The sequence below is a fragment of the Monodelphis domestica genome, chromosome 2 (assembly GCF_027887165.1).
Source record: "Monodelphis domestica isolate mMonDom1 chromosome 2, mMonDom1.pri, whole genome shotgun sequence".
In the NCBI taxonomy this organism is placed as follows: domain Eukaryota; kingdom Metazoa; phylum Chordata; class Mammalia; order Didelphimorphia; family Didelphidae; genus Monodelphis; species Monodelphis domestica.
This window is the reverse complement of record NC_077228.1, coordinates 375494918-375509115: the sequence shown is the minus strand read 5'-3', so window position 1 is coordinate 375509115 and position 14198 is coordinate 375494918. Positions and strand designations below refer to the sequence as shown.

Genomic DNA, 14198 nt, shown 5'->3' with positions numbered 1-14198 from the left:
AATTTGTTGTTAGCTGCAAGATTTGCCTTGAAAGGTGTTAGCAGAATTGGTTTTATCATGTCAAAAAACATCATTTGAAGGGATACTCAATCATCTCACATTGCAGTATTCATGATGAACACAAGTAAGAGGCCTATAAAGACAGTTGTAGTTTATGTACCAACATCTCTTGCAAAGGATAATGAGGTAGAGAAATTCTAAGACCTTCCAAATTAAATCAACATATACACTTGAGTATTTCAATGGAAAAGATGACAAAATATATGTGTGAACACATGGCAAAGAAATAAAAGATGAAAGAGGCCAAAAGGTTGTCAAGAATATAAGAGTCTCATGCTTATATATCATGAATATTTTCTTCAGAGAGACGGTTCTGAGAGGATGCTAGATATGGCAGCCACAAATAATATAGTAAAAAGATGAAATGTAATATATCTTGACAAGAAATAACTTGTAATCAAGGGACGTATAATTTCTCAATCCATTGTTGATGCTACTCCAGGACATACTATTTAAACAAATTATTGAAAACCCCTCCCACCAAAAAAGAGGACATTGTAAATCAAGGAGGAGACACTAAAACTATCATAATTTTCTAGGGAAAATTTAACAAAAACAAACTGTTTCACTCAGCAAACATGGGACTGCTCTTTGCCAAGTGGAATGAGGTGGCAGCTCAAGGCAGTACAGTTTAAGATATAAATTCATTAGTAAAATCTTACAGATGAGGAAGGCCATGGGTTATGACCATTATTACTTTATAAAATACTGAGAAGTGGTAAGGAAAAATTTACAGAAAGCTAGACAAGAGACTCCAGATCTTTTCTCATGGATGCTTACAGATGAAGCTGGAAGCAGGATAGTGAAATGTTGAAATGAAAAAAAAATGTTTTCTTAAAACAAACTATTTTCTCTATCAATTACAACTATACTTTAACTTCATAGTTCCTGATGTTAGGAAGAAAGGATACTAAGGAAAAAAAAACTGGAAGAATTGTTGGGCCTGACTAGGAATAGGTAAAGGAGATCTGTACTGAAGGTAATAATTTTCAAGCTATCTCAAAGAAGGAAGGGATACCAAATAGCTAGGAAAAAAAACGAAACAAAGCCATATTGCTACCAATAAAAGGTGATTTAAGAAAATGTCATTTATTAATGACCCACATTCCTACTCCATTAAAAAAAAAATCTTTACAAGAATAGTCTATATGTCATCCTTGGTGAAAGTATGAGGATGTAGTATATCAGGTTTTTACAAACAATATTCTATGGCATACCACATCTTAATAGTAACATAACTGACTAAAAGATGCTGAAAATCCAATATTCCATTGTATTTACTGCTTGTTGATAATGAAAAATGAATGAGTCTGTGGAACAAAATTGTAATGTAAAAGCCCTCTTGCAACAATAAAGTACCTCCCAAACACATGTTAAAATAATATCAGATTTCTTGAAAGGGCAATAACAAAGATAATTTTGATTCTCAAGGGGTAGAAGAATGGAGGGAAAGAATTTGAATTTGAATTTAAACTGAGTTTAAAATTTTTTTACATGGAATTGAAAAAATTAAATTTTAAAAAGAGATAATTTTGCATCATTCATCAGTATGTTTATCTAAGCCATATACTAGAGCTGGTCAATAAATGGGGCCTGGGCCTAAAAACAACACTGTAGAGAAAAACAAAATTGCAATTGGGAAACTACATAGTTCTTCTGAAGATTCCAAATTTCTTTCTGGAACAAAAGCCTATTTTTTTTTTTAATCCCACCCCCCCCCATATTATGTACAAATTCTACTGTTTGACATTTAGACCCTTTCACAGTGTGGCTCCAATCAGACTGAAATCATCACTTGCTCCCAACAAACTCACTCTGTGATCCAACTAAACTTGCCTATTTGCTATTCCTCATATGCCAATATTACATGCCTACATACTCCTGGGCTATTCTACAGGCTATCCTATACCTGGAATGCTTCCTCTTTTTACTGCTGCCTCTTGAAACCCCAGTGCCCTTAAAGATTCAGCTGAAAGGACTAATTCCAACACAAAACCTTTCCTAATATCTGAAATTATTAAATGTTCCCCATCCACTGATTTTACTATATGTTTTCTTATCTGTATACATATTGTCTTCTTAATAGAACTTAAGCTTCTTCAAGGTATGATCTATCTTGTTGGTATCACCAGCACCTGGCACACGATCCCTGGGACATATTAGATACTAAATGAATAATCAAACTGAATTAACACTATTATCTTTTCAGTGATAATATATAGTTCTGAATCATGGACTATCAATCTCTTAAGACTTAAAAGTAACAGATCATTCATTCAATGGGCAGTAGAGATGGGCATAGCAGGCATGGACTAGTTGAAACATACTACCAACAGATAACTATACAAAAGCAGTATTTAAAAAATACGAAAGAGATATATGACCAAAAAAGAAACTAGGCCACCATGAATCAAGAACAACAGATAAATGACAGACAAATCTATGTACTCCACTTATTTGGAAATATTGCCAAGAAAGCTGGAAAAAGGTCCCAAGCACATCAACTGAACCCACTAGGGAGGATTTATTGGACGATATATATATAAGAGCAGCATAGGAGGGACGGATAGATTGCAGTCTATACTATGAGAGGGAGTACCTACAATAGTTAGCTTATGGATCCAGTCAATTAAAAAAAACTCTGTGTGTGTGTGTGTGTGTGTGTGTGTGTGTGTGTGAGGTGTTTTTGTTGGAAAGGTGGGATAAGGAGGTCAGATCCTTCACAGAATTTCTGGTGGCAAACTTTCCTCTACAAACACTAACAAACTCTTCTGCAGTGTATACATAGTCTTAAAGAGTTGCCTAGGAACAGAAAGGTTAAATGATAGTTAACAAATTTATATAAGGGGAGGGAGAGGTGAAGTCAAGTTAGTAGAGTATGTAAACAACTCACTTGTAGTCTTTCAACATTCCCTACAAATTTAAAATAATTCCTCAATTCAAATTTTGGAGAGGCAAAGAGGGGACAAACAGAAGAAAATAACAAGATGGACATTACTATAGTTAGTAATCATAACTGAATGTAAATGGAAAGAGCTCACTCATAAAATGGAAGTGGATAGGAGAATGGATAAAGACCAGACAATAATATGTTGTTTATTTGAAATGGAAAGATACACACACACACACAGAGTTAAAACAAAAAGCTGGGGCAGAATCTATTATGCTTCAGCTGAAGTAAAATGGCAGGGAGAGTAATCATGATCTCAGACAAAGCAAAAATAAAAATAGACCTAATTACAAGAAACAATCAGGGAAACAACATTTTGCTAAAACGTACCATGGATAATGAAGTAATAGCAAAGTTTTTAAAACAAAATTCTCTCATAAAGATTTCGTTTCTCAGATACACAGGAAACAATAAAATTAAGAAAAATAAAAGTCATTCCCCAGTTGATAAATGGTCAAAGGAGATGTACAGGCAGTTTTCAGAAGAAGAAATCAAAACTATCTATAGATAAATAAGGGGGAAAAAAGCTCTCTAAATTATTAGTGATTACAGAAATGCAAATTAAAATGATTCTGAGGAACCACCTCACACCTATCAGAAATGATAGATGCTGGAAAGGATGAGGAAAAAAATAGGTACATTCGTGAACTGCTGGTGGTGTAGTGAACTGGTCCAACCATTCTGGAGAACAATTTGGAACTTATGCATACCCTTTGGCTCAACAATGCCACTACTAGGTCTGCACCCCAAAGAGATTAAAGAAAATGGAAAAAATAACTAGATGTACAAAAATATTTGTAGCAACTCTTTTTGTGATGGCAAAGAGGTGGAAAACTTGAAGGGATGCTCATCAATTGGGGAATAGATGAACAAGCTCCGCCATATGATTGTGTGATGGAATACCACTGTGCTATAATAAAGGTGGTTTCAGAAAAAAAAAAAAGACATGGCTAGACCTATAAGTGATCAATTCCTAAGGATTCACAATGAAAAAAATTTCTACCTGAAGAGAGCACTAATAACTTTGAGTGCAAATTATATTTTTCTTGCTTTATTTATTTGCAATAGAGCTAAGTTGGAATGTTTTGCACGATTTCACATGTATAACTGGTATCATTTTGCTTGTGTTTGCTATAAATGAAGAATGGGAAAGAGGGAGGGAGAAAAATTTGGAACTCAAAATTTAAAAAGAAAAGAATGCTAAAAATGAATAATAAATTTAAATTTAAAAATTTTATAAAAATTAAGGTTTACAAAATGCTCTATACAGGGTATTCCAAAGATTGTGGGGCAGTTAAAAGTTTATTACTACACTAAGTCTTTTGGAATATCTTGTATATAATCTCATTTGATCCTCCAACAAACTGGACAGATGCATGCAATTATTAGCCTTAATTTACAAATGAAGTAAGTAAGGTATACAAAGGTTAAATGACTGGCCTAGGGTCATACAGCTAGTAAGTGTTTGAGTTTATCCAGGTTCTCCTGACTCCAAGTCCAGCACTGTGTCTACTATTCCACTTAGCTACTTCTCATACAGCTAGTACGTGCCAGAATTGGGACTAAAACTCAGTCTTTCTGACTAGGAAGTCAGTTTGTCATACCCTATAACTATGATGGTGAATTTATGGCACAAAAGCTAAAATAAATAAATAAACAAAAAGGTATGTAGAACCCTCTCCATGGGTACCCCTGCAGTTGCCCACTAGAGTTTCTTACTAGAAAGCCAGAGGGACTTAGGGAAAAGCTGTCCATCCTCCCCTCCCCATGTGCCTGAGGACCTTCCTCACTTGACCTGCCCTTCTACCCAGCAGTCCAATGGGAGTACTTTCTCCTTCCCTTGTCTGGGGTAAAGTGGGGGGCTCACATGCTGCGTGAGGGTGTGATGCAAACATCAGTCTGTTGAATCTACAGTGAAGGTGATTCTCGTGGTGGGGTTGGAGAAGAGCTAGGTTTGGGAGGGAACATAACTCACAACGTGCCTCATAGCTGGAGGGGAGAGGAGAGCTTGGACCACTCTCCTCTCCCTTTCTATGGGCACCTCTCATAACCCACCTCTCTTCCCAGCAGCCCAATAAGAGCACTGCCTCCCTCCCCTGTATAGGGTAAGGAAGGTGGGGTGGGGGGCATGGTTCAGCACTTGGTCTCTGGGGTGTGGGGTATGAGTGGCAGCCTTGCACTCCTACTCTAAAAGATTTGCCACCATTGTCCTATACCAAATGGCTGATTTTCCTGAACTTCTCTCTCCACCTCAACCCCTTTCTAAAATCTTTGTTACAAAGATTGGATAGGAGAGGAAGAAGGGATATGTTTGGAAAATTGTTGCAATGTAATTTAAAAAAGGCATCAATAAAAATTTTAAAGATACTCTATGGTTATAAATGATTGAATACCATAATTTTGGAAAAATCAAAAAAGTAATCCAAAAGGCAATGGAAATGTGCATGGTATAAGTATAATGCAGCATATTATCAGTGATAAACTGCTTCTCAAATATAGAAGCTATCAAAGGCAGGTGGGCCAGTCATATAGTGAGCATGGGAGACAATAGATGGATGGCCTAATTGCTACATTAATAGATAACCTAATAAGGTGAGCAACTTGTTAAGAAGCCCAGGTATTTGGAAATCATCTTATTATGTTCTAATACACAAGAAGGCAACTACCTTTGTCAACCCAGAAGCTTGCAAAGGCAAAGCCAGAAAGAAATCTTTTTGAAATGAATGCTGCTCCAATTTTACATTTATTTGGCATGGATGTGACTCTTCTCAAGTCAGATTATGAAGGAAAAACCAAGAAGTTGCTAGAATTAATGTAAAACTGTGATAATAAAAGAACCATGGGCAAGTCTCTGAAATGTGGGAAGGATTTCCGCAAGAATCACATTAGAGGAGAAGGTATGGAAGGGAGAAATTGTGACACTGTAGTAGATGCTATGACACTAGTAGAAATAACACTAATCTAGGAATGAGTTCTCTGTTTTGCCATTTACTATCCATGTGATATTAGGCAAGTCATTTGTCTCTGTTCCCTTTTCTTCATCTGCAAAACAAGGGGTTGGACCAAATTATTCCTAAGGTCCTTTCTACTTCTAATATTCTATGGTTAGAATCTATATTAGTGAACAGAACCATTTAAATACAAATTCACAAATCCATCTTAATATTTAAATTAAAATCCATATGAAGAATAATGGAATATTTTATGTACTTTTAATAATAATTTTTTTTTAATCTGGATCTGTGATTTAGTAGGTCCTGTGATTTTGTTGGTGTTGGAATCCCTAGTAAGAAAAGTCTCTCTCAGAGAAGATCGGCAACTATTTTGCAAATAACAATCTTGGACTTAAACTTCAATTAATGATTCAGATTGTGACTCACTGTTCCCTGGAGATGACACACATGCATCTTTATGTATTTCATCTGACTGAGTGAACTGACAGTTAATTTAATGGGCTTCAACTAGCCTAAATTCAAAATGGTTTATCACTAAAGGGTTAACACAAAGGTATGAAATTTTCAGACTTGAGACACTTATGAAGGTCATCTTCTAACTCATGAAAAAAGGACAGTAATTTGTGTCAGTAGAGGAATAACCACACTGTTACGAATAATTCACATTTATATAGCCTTTTCAATCAGTCATCCAACAAGCACTTACTAAAGTTTGTGTACCTTCTTTTCCTTTAAAGTTTATCTCAAAAACAACCTTTTTATATGTTCTTTGAAGACTTCCTCTCTTCCCACTGTACGTACCACCCCCAAACTCCCATTACATTGTATATGCTTAAATGTACTCACTGTCTCTCCCAAAAGAAATCTCCTTGAGACAAAGATTTACATTTCTGTACCTCCATTGTACAATATAATATCTGAGAGGCACTCAAAAAATGATGTGTTTAAGTACCAACTATAGTCTGGGCACTAAGCTAAGTTAGGGATACCAAAACAAAAGTAAGACAGTCTCTCTACGCTTAGGGCAGTGGTTCTCAACCTTTCTAATGCCATGACCCCGCAATACAGTTCCTCATGTTGCAGTGACCCCAAACCAAAAAATTATTTTGGTGGCTACTTCAAAACTGTAATTTTGCTACAGTTATGATTCGGAATGTAAATACCTGATATGCATTATGTATTCTCATTGTTACAAATTGTGAGGTTGAGAACCACTGGCTTAGGGAGTTTATATTTTACTGAGGTACAACATGTTTACAAATGAATGAGTCTAAGACATATACAAAAATAAACAATAATGAAGGTTAGGGCACTAACAAATGAGGATCCAAGGACACAAAGTACTTCCTAACTACCTTGTTAAGTGAGATAGTGTGAATATAATTATTTCCATTTTAGAGACTATAAGGGATTCAACTCCAGGCCTTCTGATTTCAAGGAATGTAACATAATAGAAAAGCATAATTTTCTCGAGATCTTGGGAAAGAACACTTTCTAATTTCCAATTATTTTAATTTGAGAGTAAAACCAAAAGATCAGCAAACTATATTGGAAATGCTACTGAGAGAATCAGTATACATACCAGGGTTTTAGTTTTGATCCTGATACTTAAAAGCTGTTTAATTCCCAGAAAGTCACCTAATCTTTCTTGGCCTCCACCTTTTTATCTGTAAAATGAGGATTGGACAAGATCTTTAACATCCTTTCCAGCTCTATTTTTATGACCTTTACTTTTAGAATATAAATTAACATCAAAGTAATATGATCTCTTCTTGACCATTGTTGGTAATTAAAGTATTTTTCTAAATTCAACATGTTAAAAAAATTTTAAACAGTGTTTATTCCACAAAAGCTACTGGGAAAACAGGAAAGCAGTTTGACAGAAATTAGGCTAAGGCTAATGTCTCATATTGATCCAAATGTATACATGACCTATATATAAAAGAGTTATAAACAAATTAAAAGGGGCAGCTAGGTGGCTGCCTAACCCTCAGTTACCTAACCCTTACTGATCTTCTGCCTTGGAATTGATACTTGGGCGATTCTAAGACAAAAGGCAAGGGTCTTTTAAAAATAAACAATAAAAATAAAATATAAATATTTCAAATATTTATTTAAATATTAATTTAAATTAAACAATAATTTTATTATAATAGTAATTAATATTAATCAATTATGAATTTATTATGTAGCACATAAAATAATTAATTAAATAATATTACAAATAAAAAATAATAATTAATAAAAATAAACTTTAAAATAATTTTTAAAAAGTTAAAGGAGAAAAAATGAAAACACTTTTGAAACTATGGATAGAAGAGCTCACGACGGACCAGAAAAAGGATAGAGATAAGCCGAGAAAATAAAAAGGATGTCTTTTTTGCATAAAATTGAAAAGTTTTTGTACAAACAAAATCATTTGTTAAAATTAGAAACAGTAAAATGGAAAGGAAATCTTTGCATCACATCTCTCTGCTAAAGACATAAAGAACTGATTCAAATATGGCGATTCCACAATAGATCAATGATCAAAGAATATGGGCAAACAGTTCTCAAAAGAAATCCTGGTCCATTACTTTGTTTTGGCTTCACTTTCCTCACTTTGGTCTGGACTATAATTAAACAATTCAACTATACACATTCCTTTATCACAGACCAGCCAGTACTTTAATTCCTGGATCAGTTTCTTCACACATACAGTATTACTTCTGTGCAGCTGAATGCCTTTGGAGAAAGTAAAGAAATTTTGCTGCCTAGGACCACAAATTTATATAATCTAAGGTAGGTCCTTCTTGCTATTTTTATTCTTCTTTGATTGACAATCCTCTCAGTAGCTTTTTCAAGCCTTTTTTCTTGTCTACAATGCACTGCTGATCCCTTTTCTGTGAGCAAATGATCTTGTGTACTGCGTTATCAGAAAAACACAAGCAATTTGTCCTTACTTCTTATATCTCTTGTTCCACATTTTTACATCCTCACCCTCTCCTCTATCATGCTAGTGTCTGAGAAGGCGAGGTACCTTCTTCATGTCAAAAGAAGCTCTCATTCCTATCCTTATCTCCTCCATCTCCTATGTCCTCTAGAGGTTTGTCATTATTCTGTTATTCTCTTTCTTTTTCATCTTCAAATCTGTTTTATCCACTGATTTTTCCCATTTCCTAGAAACAAATTTAGGTCCACCCCATCCTCAAAAACATCATTACTTGTTTGGCATCCCCTCAAACTATGATCCTGCCCCTCTCCTACTCACTGTCAAAATCAAAGAATCATTTATATTTTTCTGCAACCATTTTTGTAATCTATTTCACTTCTTAAAACCTTTACAATCCATACAGTTTCACTAGACTAAAATTGCTCTTTCCAAGGTTACCAATGGATCTTTTAGAGTTCCAAGTGTTCCAAGTTGCCAGTGTATCTCTTATAGATTCAAGTTTACCAATGGATCTCAATGGCCTTTCTCAGTCCTCATTTTCCTTGTCTTCTGAAATATTAACACTGTTGAACACCCCTCCTTACAAATACTCTTTTTCCCTAGATGCTGTGACACTGCTCTCCTTTGGTTCTATTTATTACTTTTTGACTCTTCTTTAGTTTCTTTTACTAGATTAACTCTTTCTTATCACCTTAGCATGTGTTTCTCCCATAGCTTCCTTCATCCTGAACCTTTTTCCAGAACTCTGTTGTACATGGCCACACTGCCTATTAAATGTCTCCATCTGGATGACTTACAGGCTTCTGAAACTTAGCACATTCCAAACAGAACTGATTATCTCACCCTGATCCCCTCCACAGTCCCCGCCAATTTGCCAGTCACTAAAGTTCTCTCAGTTTAGCAGAAAACATCTTCCTAGTCACCCTACCCTGGTTCAAAATTCCATAGCTATCCTTGACTGATCCTATTCTCAAAACATCTCTTGCATAGGTAACTTTGTTCCATTCACATTGACATCATCCTACTTCAGTCTCTCATAACTTCTCAGTTGGAATATTTTAATAGCTTCTATTGCAGTGGTGAACCAATGGCACAGGTGCCAAAGATGGCATGCAAAGTGCTTTCTGTTGGCACTTGCCCATCCTCCACCTCCAGATTTTGTTACTAGAAAGGCAGAGGGATTCAGGCTGAACTATTCCCTACCCCCTCCCCATGGTGTCTGATAACATTTTTTCACTTCATCCACCCCTCAATCTAGTAGCCCAATGGGAACGTTTTCTCCCTCCCCTCCATGGGGTTAGGAGGGGACAGGGAGGTGGGGCATACCCAGCATGTGGTGGTGAGTAGAGGCACAGTATGAGGTCTGGGGGTGGAATGGGGGCAGTGTCCAGCACTCCATCTCTAAAAGATTTGTAATCACTGTTCTATTAGTCTCCCAGCTTCCATTTTAACCCCTCTCCAGGCCACCCCACACACAGAGGTCAAAATATTCTTTCTTTAAAGCAATGCTCAAAAAACATTCAGTGAGCCCTTGCTGTCTCCAAGATAAAACAAAGTCCTCAGCATGGCATCTAAGGTCTTCCACAATCTGGCTTTTATAACCTTTCTAGTCTTATTCTATATCACTCCCTTCAAAAACTGAATTCAAGACTTTCATTGTCCTTTAAAAACACATCCCCATCACTTAAAAAAAATATATAAACACTAGAAGAAAAGATAAAAAACTAGTTTCTAAAATAACTACATGAAATATTAAAATAATGGATAGATATCTATGCAACTATGTTTTAGATAGATATCCATATAATTTTTTTTTTACCAATTCCCATGTGTTAACTGACATAAAAAGTAATTCTTTCAAGAGATCATTTTTCTCTTTTTCTTTTTAGTATCTCAAGGTAGGAATGGGGTGTGAGGTTTTTGTAACAATTGCTGCTATTAGAATTTAATGTTTCAGTTATCTGCAGTGATTAACACAACCTAAAACAAAACAGTATTCATAAATGAAATGTTTCAGTAATGTATTTTAAATATAATGTAAATAAAGCTATTTTTCTCCTTTTTTTTCAAACAACTAATGAATTTTAGAGGTACCCTTCAATTTGAAAGTGACAATGTAAATCACATGGAAATCTATCCTCAATGTATCTGCTAAACTGCTCCGGAGTACATAAAGGAATCTGTGATTTGGCAAGCTAAAGAGATTTGAGAAATGATGGAATAATAACACAGTGCCTTCCCATATGAAAAGGAGTTCTTTGTGTACCCACTTAGCAGCATTGCTGAAAACACTATTTCCATTCTTTCTGATATCACAAATTTTAACTATGTTTAATCTCCCTAGTGCTCAGGAAAATTAAATAGTTCTAAGTCTATTTAATACTGAAAGATGGAAAATGAAATTTAATTGTTTTAGCACCAAGATGATATAATAGTGTTCCTCAACCTATGGTTTCAAGGTACTTCTGTTGTACAAAACCTCCAGTTCAACACAATCAAGAAAAACACATGCAATGACTTGGGTTAGGCACTAGTGATAAGATGAAATAAAGATACATTCTGTTGTCAAGGAATTTATAAATATATTCAGGAGGGTAAAAGGTAATATGTACACAAAATCATAATATACATTGTAATAAATGCACAGGAAAGGTACAAATAGAGTGGTAGAGGAGATCTTAAAAGGGAGCAATAATTTATAGATGCTGGTGGTGGGGCAAAATCAAGTAAGATTTTATGGAAAAGATAATGGTTTCAGCTTGGCCTTGAAGAGGATTTTAGAAGGCAGAGGATGGGGAACTAGAGGTGGAAGCTTTCCAGGTATGGGAGACAGTATGTTTTAAGGCATGGAAGCAGGAAAGAACAGGATGAAATAGGAAATAGCAAATGATTTGATTTGAATAGAGATCAGCAAAAAGGGCTATCACAGTGCCAAGATAAAGAACTGTTTTGAAAGAGCCAAATCGAGGGCCATAGTTTGCTGACTCTTGAGCTCTAGAAAGCATAATGGAGAGTAATGTAAACTAAGTAAAGGTATGTTGGAATTAGATTGTGGAGCTTTGAATCATGCTAAAGAGTCTGGATTTCACATTCCATACGTAATAGGGAAGTCACTGAAGACTTCTAAGTAGAGGACAAATGCAACTGAACCTATACATTAGAAAGATTCTTCTGGCAAAGATATGAAGAAAGATACTTGCAGGAAAATAGACAAATGAGTAGACCGTTATAATTGTCCAGGTATAAGTTCAGGGACCAGAACAAAGAAGATAGCAGTAGGAATATGAAGGAGGGGATGGAGACTCTAATGAATTATTCCTGTTTTCTGTCCCTGTATTCTCCCTAGCTACAATGACTTCCTTGTTTCAGTCCAAGCATTGTTTTTTCCTTAAAGACTTAAACTCCAAACTTAAAAAATAAAAAATGGGGTGGGACTAGTTTATTTGGAAGATTTCTTCCAGCTTTCAATTTCTATTATCCTGGGCTTTTTTCAAGCAAATGCTTCTAAATGTAATATTACTTCTACTTGAGGTATCTTCTTATATATTTACTCATCTTACATGCTTTATTTGGTCTCTCAGCATAACAACCAGGTCAGTTTATTCTGTATTGGAACCTAATTCTGTATTTATAAACCTACATACTTAATTAAAAATACAATCTAAAGATCATAGGAGTATATCAAAACAATAAATTCTTTCTTCATCATTCAACATCATTGTTGAGAGGATAACATTAACAAAGCCTATGTCTCAAAACAATGCATTTAATACAAAGAATAACTTGGGGACCCTGAAGATTTACCCTGATAATTCCAAAAGCAAACCTAGAGAAATACTAAAAGACTAGGCCTATAGTGGTGTTTAAGTCCCCAGATTATCTTACACTCATTGAAATTAAGAGACTTTTATCTGAAAGACATCATTTGTTCTAACCCCCTCATTTTACTAATGAGAATGCTGAGGATTAGAAAGGGAAAGCTCGAAAAAAGAACAACAGACCCAGGAATCAAACCTAGTCCTTTTGATTCTTAATTGAGCTCTCTTTCTACCATGTTTCTGATGAACTTCTTTTTAAATTTTCTTTTTCTTTCTCTTTTGCTGAAGTCTCCAATTTAGCAGCAGTATGCCCAGGCAATCCTAATGTAAACTATAGTTACTTCCAAAGGTTCTTTGTTTTCATTTGCTTGATTTGCATAATTGGTCCCAGTACCTCAAGATTTTGAACTGTCAGCCTTGTAGACCATGGACAGCAATTTAGTCAATATTGGCTAAAGGAAGCAATAGAGCAAATAAATATGGCACAGTTTTGTCTTGAGGGATAACAGATTTGCTTAAAGACCAAAGCGACCACTAGGGGTAAGTGCAATGTAGGATGGTGCAATATAAAAAATTCCGGAGCTGGAGTCAGAAAACTGGGGTTTGAATGCTGTATCTGCTACTTACCACTTTGGGCAAACCATTTCATCTATATTAGACTTGGTTTCCTTAATTGCAAAATGAAAGGGATTAGACTAGATGGATTCTAAAGGTTCACGAGAGCTCTAAATCTCTAATTCTGTGAATGAATTTCAACCCTCATAAATCAGTGCTGGTTTAGGGGATAGTAGTGGACTGTGATGCAGCCATAACATCTAAAAATATCCTATGGACTGCACTGCAGTCACAAGGGAAGTGTAACTTACCAGATAGAACATTAAGAAAGAAGGTAACATAAATGCTACCTTTTTGGAGCCTCTTGTCAATGACGGGTTACCCAGAGATATTAAGAAAGAGGTTATGGGATAGGAACAGAAAGGGCTCTTTGTTTTTTTAAATCCTTACCTCTGTCTTAGTATTAATTCTAAGAGAGAAGAGTGGCAAAGGCTAGGCAAGTGGAGTTAAGTGATCTGCCCATAATCAAAGAGACAAGAAGTATTTGAGGCCAGATTTTGAATCCAGGTCCTCCAGACTCCAGGACTGGCCCACTCTATCCACTGTGTTACTTAGCTGTCCCTAATGAAAAGTGATCATCAAAGCATTTAAAGGCTCTTTAATTTTACAATAAATACAATGGGAACTTCCTGTAGGCAAAGATATTTTCTTCTCTCATGGAAAGGAAATTTATCTACTTTATTCCATTTCCTTTTGTAAAATATTATTATTTTTAATTGCAAAGTTTAAATTCCTTTTGAGAAGAATTTTAGGTTAAGAAACATGCTAACTCTCCGAATCCAGAAACTGAACTGTTTGGAGAAGACACCATGAAGATGCCTCCAGACCCCAAGCTGCAGAAGAAGATCAAGAATGAACTTTGGGTGTGG

The 14198-nt window shown here is 35.4% G+C and overlaps 1 protein-coding gene across 1 annotated transcript in view; it reads right to left on the bottom strand.

The window, feature by feature from the left end:
- The window catches only part of CDC40 (cell division cycle 40), a 60582-nt gene that overhangs the window by 31336 nt on the left and 15048 nt on the right, over window positions 1–14198 (bottom strand). The gene's annotated exons all lie outside the window — the stretch shown is intronic.